At 42.7% G+C, this 9,329-nt stretch overlaps 1 protein-coding gene across 6 annotated transcripts in view; it reads left to right on the forward strand.

Moving 5' to 3' along the window:
• Positions 1 to 9,329, forward strand: part of TSPAN9 (tetraspanin 9) — a 294,276-nt gene that overhangs the window by 6,276 nt on the left and 278,671 nt on the right. For 3 of the 6 annotated variants that reach the window (XM_025192151.1, XM_025192150.1, XM_006035945.3), the window contains exons 1-2: positions 572 to 681; positions 1,282 to 1,369. The gene's annotated coding sequence lies outside the window, so the exon portion shown is untranslated. Of the gene's footprint in view, positions 1 to 571; positions 682 to 1,281; positions 1,370 to 1,661; positions 1,683 to 9,329 lie in introns of those variants that run through there. The other 3 variants (XM_006035944.3, XM_025192148.1, XM_025192152.1) reach the window with 3 other exon arrangements.

Here is a 9,329-nt window from a genome sequence, read left to right on the forward strand (position 1 = left end):
CAGAGAATGACAAATATGATTTAGAGCTCTAGGAAACATGACACATGAAGAAAGGTTGGAAGACAATATGAGAGAAGATTGAAGGAGGTGAAATTTGACACTAGTTTTTCAATATATAAAGGCTGGTTACAAAGGGGATGGTAATAGTGCATGTCTGTGGTTGTAGAGACAGGAGAAAAAATAAGGTTCTTTAATTGCAACAACAGAAACTTAGCTTGGATATTAAGAAGAACTTTCTCACTATGAGGATGACTAAGTACTGGAACTTAGATTTGCTAGGGGGGTGTGGAGTCTCCACCAGTGGAAGTTCTTAAATGCAGGTTAGACAAATGCTTGCATAAGATGGATTTAGAGAAGGCCAGACCTGCCCCAGAGCAGGGGGTTTGGGCTACATTGCCTTCTGAAGTCTCTTCCAGCTTTATTTTCCTTTGGGCCCATGACATAGTGCATCTCATTCTGAGGGAGCCTAACTTTTTCTTCTTATAATGTTATCCCACAAATCTTAATTCTGCTTCCAAAGAGTGTATGTCTGGAGTGGTTGACACGATTATCTGCCATAGCAGGGGCTGGACCCAGTGATGGAAGTCTCTTCCAGTCCTGTGTCCCAGGACTTTTCTACAACAGGAAATTCATTGCTTTAGTTCTCCATTTAGCTTCACCAGTGACGACTGGCATTTAACTGTAAGTGCAAATAAGGACAAACTGTGTTTGGCATCAGCTTACTTGGTTAAGGCCTGCTGGCAAAACTGCAGAACCTTGTTTGTACATTTGCATACTTATGGCTAAACTGTATTTAGTGCTGGTGCAGCTAATCCTGAAATGATATATGTCTAGGGAATTTTAAAGGCATGTTTGAAGGAGGGCCCTGACTTTCTGAATAGACGCAGTTGCCACGTGGTATTTAAGCCAGACTGGAACAGGAGCTCTGCTGTGGGAAACTGGAGGCAAACTCCAGATCCTGCGGAAGACAGTGTAAATATTATGAGACTTAGTGAGGAGGTTCTGGAGCTTAGGATGGCTATAGCATTTCTTTAAGCAATAGGCACGATGGCTAATTAATACTGAGTTAAACCCTTAAAGTTAAATGAGAATAGATTCAAGTGGAGGCTACCCAATTAGATCCTTGATGTCTCTACAGAAAGAGTTGCATTCAGGTGAAAAAGTACAGTTCTGAAAGTCAGATTTTCTTATCCTCCTGACAAATAATGCCATCAATTAGGAATCTGGAAGCATTTAAAAATGTAATTTATTTTTCATGGAGTTGCTTTGTTTACATTTCAGACCCCTCTCAACTTGGACCATAAGAATAGTCTGTTAGGCTGTCATGTACTAGCACAGCACTGCAAATCGTGGGATACAAATATGGCTGGTAAGTGTTTCTACTTTTCAGTTGAATAATGGAATGTTTCTGTCAGCCATGTTTTGTGCAGGTTTTGTGCAGCTTACATTTTTCCTAGATGAATCTAATCCAACATTAATCCTTTAGATGCAGCTTTATGTGCTCAATAAGATCATTGACCTTGTAGCTCCACTACTGGCAGGAGGGAAACCCTCTCTTGTTGATTTTGCTTCCTGCATAGGTCTTTTCCTGCAGTGGATTGCAATGGATATGATCCTGATCAGCTGCCTTATGTATTTGCTAGAGGCATGTTTTGACCAGTTGGAGGAAAGTGGAGAGATATGTGAGTTGCTTTGTGTTATACGTTGCTGGGCCATGGTTTTGATCTATAAGAAGTGGAGGTGGAAAGGCTGATGTTTGGGGGTTACAGAAATTAACAGCCTTGCTTAATTTCAGTTGTCAGTATTGTGGTGGGAGAAACCTCCCTAAGGTTCGTTGTCTAACTGTAATTTGATTGACAGACAACGCGGGTAAAGAAAGACAGCTGTTTATTTGCTCGAGCAAAGACCATAAAGCCAGCAAAAGGCAAAATGGCCCCCCCTCAAGGGTGAGGCGATCTTTTATACTTATTACAATAAGGCAAGACTTACAGGGTTAACAAAAGCAATACTTGGGCGGTGCTTTACAAATCTTTGTAACAGCATATTTCTATTAAGCTGAACTAGCACTTTTTAAAAGCTAAAAGTTAAGTAACAGTAACATTATAATATGTTAGCAAAACCTTACACAGTAGTAGATACTTCTCAAGGACACAACCACTGCACCCAGAATAATGGCTTTCCCGTCTTATCTTGCTTTTTGCTGTAGCTGATTTTTCAGCACACAGACACAGATCCACTTTTTAACTCAGAAAATGCTTAATACAGTTAAAATGATTACTTGACACAAGCAAAGGCTTAGCTATCATTCTGCCTTGTGGTCAGCTGCATTGCTAGGCCACAGGTCATGCCTTGTATTCAGCTGTAAAGCTAATACTTCTTAATAATCCAAATTATTGTTAACCTAACAGTATGCTATCAAAAAACTATTCTATTTCAGGATAATAACAAACCTGCGCACTACAGTATTAAAGAAGAGCTCAGGTAGCCCTTGGCTGGGTGCAGGACAGAGAACCTCAATAGAAAAAGAAATGGAGGGTTTTCTTCCTGGAAGCTTTCACCTGACTGACCGCACTAGATGGACAGCATGGAAGCACACTACACTGACACTGCTCTGTGCACACTCTGTTTCAAACTGGAAGTGGTGTAGCCACCTTAAGGAGAAGCAGTGGGCCAGATCAGTGGTTCTCAACCTTTTTTTGTACCAGGACCCATTTGTAAACATTGATGGCTAGTCCTGACCAGTGCCTCTCGCTCTCAACCTGCTGCCCCCCACCCCCAGCCCCCAAGTGTATGGGACAGAGTGGGGTGTTTGTGGGGCATCGGGGGCTCCAAGCAGCCCCTCCCTTGCAGACTGGTAATCTGCCAGCCTGCAAGGGAAAAGCCCCGGTTTCCCACATTTTTCTTCTTTAAAGGAGAATCCATTTTAAAAGTTTGTTGACCCATTTTTAAAGTTTGTTTGCGACTCTTTCATATATTCTTGAGACCCAGTTTTGGGTTGTGGCCCACTGTTTGAGAAATACTGGGCTAGATGATTAGCCCTGCCTTACCAGAGAGGTAATTAGCCCAGATCTAACATCATGCAAATGCAGCCACACTGCTTCTGGTTTGGGGTGGGGGTTGTGCAGTGTGACACTGCCTGGCATGGTAGGTAAGCAGTATAGCTCTGCCTTCAGCTAGATATTAACTGTCCACATAAAGGCAGCTTCTTTCCACTAATATTTAATCTCTCCAGACCTAATCTGTTTTAACGTCTTGTTCGTTATACTTGAGTGCCTTAGAAAACAATATCAGCATAAGTTCCCCATGGAGACCAGGCTATTTTGCATTGACTGTTTACCCTTTGGAAGCAGGGAGGGTTTGTTAGGACTGTTCTTGCCCTTTCCTCCTTGTTCTTGGCATGGATGGGGAGGGTCAGTGTGTGTGATGTGGGTAGACTTTGTCAGGAGTGCACCTCGAAAAATGCCAAGTGCATTTTTTCTCTCCTCCATCCCTTTCCTCCAATCCTTTTCTCACAGAGGGATTTCAGTTTCACCCAATGTTTGCAAGCATTGTTTCATCTTCATTTTCTTAACTTGTTTTTTAAACACGACATCTGACATACAAGAAGAAAAAAGGGGCAGGGAAGAGACCTTTTATTAAAGGGTGGCACTATATTTGCTACTGGTATTCAGTATATTCCAGACCTTTTACCTAGCCACAACAACCCCTCTTACCTCATGTGAGCATAGGCTCACAACCTGACTTTGAACAATGGCTCACTCCAACCTGCCACTGTTTTTATCCATTTTGTGCCCTAGAATGACTGGGAAAAGGGTCAGGATATTGAACTTCATGTTGTAGTGCTGACTTTGGAAACCTCCTTTCCCCTTCATTGAGTACTGGTATTTGCTAACGAGCGTCTGGAAAGTGTGGAGCCAGCTCATTTTTGTGTAGTAGACACACACATCCATTTCCTCTCCTTTTGGAAAAGGAAGGGAGGACTCCACCTTTTTCTCTTAATGGACATCCACTCTGCCAAACAAAGGCTGAAAGGAGTGCATATCAGCCAGTCTATTAATAGTGGGGCTCCTCCACTCTACTTGCTGCAGGGTAGCACTTTGTGTGTTATGGTGGGCGTACTATTTGTAAAGCTTGCTCCAAACAAAAAGTAGCTGCAGCCTTACATTTTGGAAGGACTGGACTATGAGTCACAGCAGGCTGTCACAACAGAAATTGTTAGTGTTCATGCTGGAGGAAGGATGTGAGGGTAGGAGACTGAGACGTGGAAGAGGATGGAATGCAATTAATCTAAAACTGTGGTCAGCTCGATGGAAAGTACCTCCTCAGCGCGACCCGGAAAATCCACCAGAATGTTAAATTACAGTAAGAATCTAATGCAGGGAGGCCTTCCCAAAAGAGCCTGCTGCCACAATGTGAATCATGTGCTGTCATCTTGAATATTGGTATCTGATCACCCTGTCTCAAAAACATGGCAAAGATAAAAGGTCAATGAATAAATAAAAAAAGAATGCATCCATGTGAGGAGAAATGAGAAAGATTACAAAGGAGATTTCTGAAGGATAACATGGCAGTTAGATGCTTTAGATGCCATTTAAGCTTTTGAAAAGCTTCCCCTTGGAGCAGAAGAAGACAGCATGATAGTGGCACATAAAGTAATGAGCTGGAGAGAGAAAATAAATTGTTTGATTTTTTTCTGCTGCCCTCCATCCTAGTGCAAGGGAGCTTCCAGTTCAACTAAATTAAAAGGCAGTATATAAAATGATTGGTCTTTTTATGTGGTATATAAGTAACCTGTGGCACTCGCTGTTACATGATATTGAGCAAAGTGTTTATCAGAGAATCTTAGGCATTTATTGAGATAATGTTCATGACTTCAGTAAAACCTTGTATTTAGGATTAGGTGAGAAACCTCTTTGTATATTGTTATATTATGGGGAGGTTTTGTACCTACTGTAAAGTATCTTTGCCAGCTGTTGTCCAAATCAGGATAGAAGGCTGCCTGGCTATTTCTGTGTTCCCTCACAATGGAGATATTCCTCTGAGTTGATGGATAAGTGTATTAAAAGGTGGATTGTAGGGGAAGCTTGGGATAGGAACTTGTTTGTACCAAGTAAGGCCTTCATGGTTTCTTCCCTATCTCATTCCAAATTACATGTGAATGGAGAGGCAGCTAGGGAGGCATAACATCTGGAGCATTTGCAACTTGGCAGCTGTTCCCAGATGAGTTGGCCGGGCATTAAAGAACTGAGAAAACTGCCCCTGATTTAGCCAGGGGTAAATTTGTCACTTTGGGGGTGGGCTTATATCGCTCCTAGGGGCTGCATCATGTGTTCACAGCTTTTCAGCTTGACTTGTTTTAGATTAACCTGTTCCTGCATCCATGCCCTTTGTGCTGTGATATTTCCTCTCACACCACCCCTTCATAATTCAATACCAGAAAAAGCAATGTGATGTTAAGAATGATATTTAAACCCACAAGTAGGAGGAAAGAGAGAATTCCCATAGTGACCTTAACTCTGCCCCCTTAAGGGAGTATCAACCATACAAGTATCTTAAAGTATGTGATCCCATAACACTGGGCAGCAGGATGCACTTTTTGGCAAATGTTTATGTTACAAATCTTTGCTAAGTCTGTAGCAGTATAGAAATACTCCATGCCCTAATTATGCTAAACGATCACATTACACTGGCAAATGGACATAGGCACAATTCCCAGAATGTTGTTCAATGAACCAGATCACCTGGGAATATTTCTTGTATGCATCTGTCAAGAAGATGATGCATTTAAAATATTTTTTCTCACAGACATTGTAACATAACAGTCTTCCCCTCCCTCCCCCAGGCATGAGACTGAAGTCACTTGTACAGTAGATTGAAAAAAATGGTATCCAGTCTCTAACACTGGCCTTTTCATGCTGATGGAGACACAAATTACATCACTTCTTTAGCATGCTGACCATTGATAGTTGTAGGGTGCCAGAATCCCCCTGCTCCCCACTGTTATTCAAGGAGTTTATTTTCAAATGCATCTGATTTTCCTGAGAAGACAGGATTGTGCCATGCTGAGAAGAGTGGAAACAGGTTTCCTTGACCTCTGTCAAAACTAATGGAATCTATGAATAATGATCTGACTTCTAGCACTTGCACATTAAATTGGTTACTATAAAATAAGATGGTTGGATACTGGTGTGTGTAATTAAAATATCTGTAAATCGTGAAATAATATACTCTCTTTACTGTTCAAAAATTAAATGTTAATGTACTGTGAAACCTCTCTGTAGCCTGTAACAATGACCCAATGGAATAACGAAAACAAGTTGCTTAGTAAATATGCCACAGTCTGCAGTTCTGGCTTTAAAAAGTCCAGCAGAATCCTGATTTGTTAACTTTCAATAGGCACTGGGAAGCCCATCATTTTTTGTTGCTGAACTGTAGAATTAAAGGGGTAACAGAGGGTCTTCATCGTAGCATATTTTGGGTGGAGGCTTGTTAGAATGGGATGGGAAGAATGCATTAAACTATGATCTTTAAATCCTCAGGAAGGACAGAAAGAAAAGATGTGTGTGTGCTTTAAGCACTAGATTGACACTTGGGAGACCTGGATTTGATATCTCCTGCTGCCACCGGCTCTCAGTATGACCATGGATAAGTCAAATAGAGTCAAGTCCCATTTCATCTTTATGTGCCTCAGTGTGTTTATGTAGCTATGTAGGAGGAATTTTGGACACTTAAGCAGAGCTTAGATTCTATTTGTGGCAGAGCAGGATCACCCAGGTACATGCCTAATGCAAGAAGAGAGGCCTGATCCTGTGCTCCTAGATCTGGCTGTGCAGGACCACGTTATTTGGCCTGCAGAGCACCCTGTAAGTCCGTAAATTTGGCAACGGGGGAGCAGCGATTAATGCTGCCTCCATTTTTCCGTCACCAGATTTCTAGACCTCTGGGGAGTTGTGCAGGCTGGATGAAATACCCTGTAGGCCAGAGATTCAATCCTGAAAGTTGTGGTACTTTCCCAGGGAGAGGGGTAGACCCAGATGCTAGATGTTGTGCTCCCCTCACCCCAAGCCGATTTGAACATGCATCTCCAACTTCCAGAATACCTCCTATTGAAGCTGGATCACTGGGCTATCAGGAAGGGCAGTCATGTGGGGCCAGGAGGAGAGAAAGCCAGAGGCAATATGGCTCAGCATAATGGGAATTCTTGGGACTAAGGGTCCAGGGTTCCAGCCCTTGTCCCCAGTGGCTTTTCTGCACTTTGCATCTAATATATGTTGGATAAAATGGATAAATAACTACAGGGTAGTTTTTGCCCCCCTTGCGGGTAGCTGTCAGGGCCTGAACCTGCTAGGTAGCTATATAAATGCCACTTAGGCACATAAGGATGAAATAGGGTTTGGCACTTGCTCTCTTTGTCCCCCAGATCCCCCTTTGTAAAAGCAGGGCAGTTATTTCCTCTGTCTATGTAGGCTGCTTAAAATGTAAATGAGCACTGTGTGTACTGTTCCTGGTGTAATAGGGTAGTCAGGTAGTGGCCAAGCACCCCACGACATCAGGGCCCCATTGTGCTGGGTGCTATCCAAACACTGCAGAAGACAAAGTGCTTGCCCACAGAACTTAAATCTGAAACAGGCTGCAGCAAGCAACTTGTGAAGCAGGGTGAGAGGACAAAGGTCAGTAACTGTAATACAATCACACAGTCACACAGACCAGCAACACCAACTCAGTGATTTGCAGTTATATGAGATTTCTTTTTTTAATAAACCTTAGTATGGACATCTTTTATTTCCAGTTGTCTCAGCTAACATGATCGTATCTAATAGCTGATTTTTTGAGACAGTAATTTTATTTCAGATCAATGGTATTTTGCCACCTGAAGATGTTGCTGTCCATTGAAATAAGTAAATTAATGTCATTTAAGGGCAGTACAAAGGTAACATAAAATCCTTGTGCTAGGTCAACGGAAGGGGAAATTTCCATAATGAAACAACGTTGGGCTTGACTGCTTGTTAGGTGAAGATGATTTCAGTTGCAGTGGTCCCAGTTTTAGACTGGTTTCTAAGGCTGCAAGCCAAAATTGTAAATGATCCTGCCCTGTAAGTTACTGAGTGATGTGATATAGCTAAGGTTTAATGTGCCATAAACTTAAAATTAGAGTAGTAGGTAAGCCCCCCCACACAGGTGAAAGCTAAATTAGTTACAGAGCAAGGAAAATTATTTGTCCCAGAGATATGTTAAGGGCCAGTCATTGATTCTTCTTAGGTTGCTGGAGCCTGCATCCCACACCATCATTATTTTACTTAAGAAGTTATTTTGGGTTCTGTGATGCTCGCACAAGAAAAGACTTGTCTTCAGGTTACTACTCTGAATCTAGGATTAAAAAGATTATTTTTTTAATCAGAAGATAAACTCTCTTCCCTTCTAATCTGTGTAGTCAGCCTTAAATCAGGAAGGAATAAATCTGTTGCCTGTAAATGATAGGTCAGCTTGCCTCACTGGCTGCTTTAGTAATTGTTTTTGTCTTCCTATTATCTCTCACATGACAAATGAGCATCCTCTTGTGGTGTTTCTCCATTTGCTGTTTCCTCATTGCTAGTCTCAAAGCTTGTTTTACCGATGCTAGTTGTCTTGCATACCCGCAGTTAGGAGCTTGGCTGACTCTGAAGATGAATAGGTCCTTCCGGTCTGTGTGATCTGGTAGGACCCACAACATGTGCTGGTTGTACTCACTGTAGTTTTAGTCTCTCTCACATGAAATAAGAGTGTGTTGTGGCCTTTAGCAGGCAGTTGATTCAGGTTCTTAGGCCTGACTTTGCAGACATGTGAATAAAACTTGTCTAATCCAGCTTCCATGTTTGAGACTTTGGACTCCTTTACACATAGGGAGTGTCCACACATGCAAGCACATGTGCTTGCAGCAGCTCAAATAGAAGTGGTGCAAATTTGAGCCAGGGCTTTTTGCCTCAGCGCATGTGCTCGGACATGCACTTTGTTGTGGAGCAAGTTGTGCCACTTTGGGGCAAAATAACCCTGCCTGGCTCCTCTGGGATCTGCAGCCAGGGGGAGCTACAGCCTGGGGCCAGGACCTGTGCTGTCCCAGCAGTATAAAAAGCCTCCCTGTCCTGGCCCCAGCAGCACAAAAACCTGCCCTGGCAAGTAGCTCAGGGCTACTCGCTCTCTGGAGCTTCTGGGGCTCAGCCGCTTGGTACCTGGGGACACTACCCCTTGTTCCAGCTGGACTGCTGCAGCAGCATCCCAAATCCATTTTTGAAAATATCCCAATATCCATGTTTTTCCACAGTTAACACAAAAGACCACTCTACACCCCCCCC

This window comes from Alligator sinensis, unplaced genomic scaffold (assembly GCF_000455745.1).
Source record: "Alligator sinensis unplaced genomic scaffold, ASM45574v1 scaffold224_1, whole genome shotgun sequence".
Lineage (NCBI taxonomy): Eukaryota > Metazoa > Chordata > Crocodylia > Alligatoridae > Alligator > Alligator sinensis.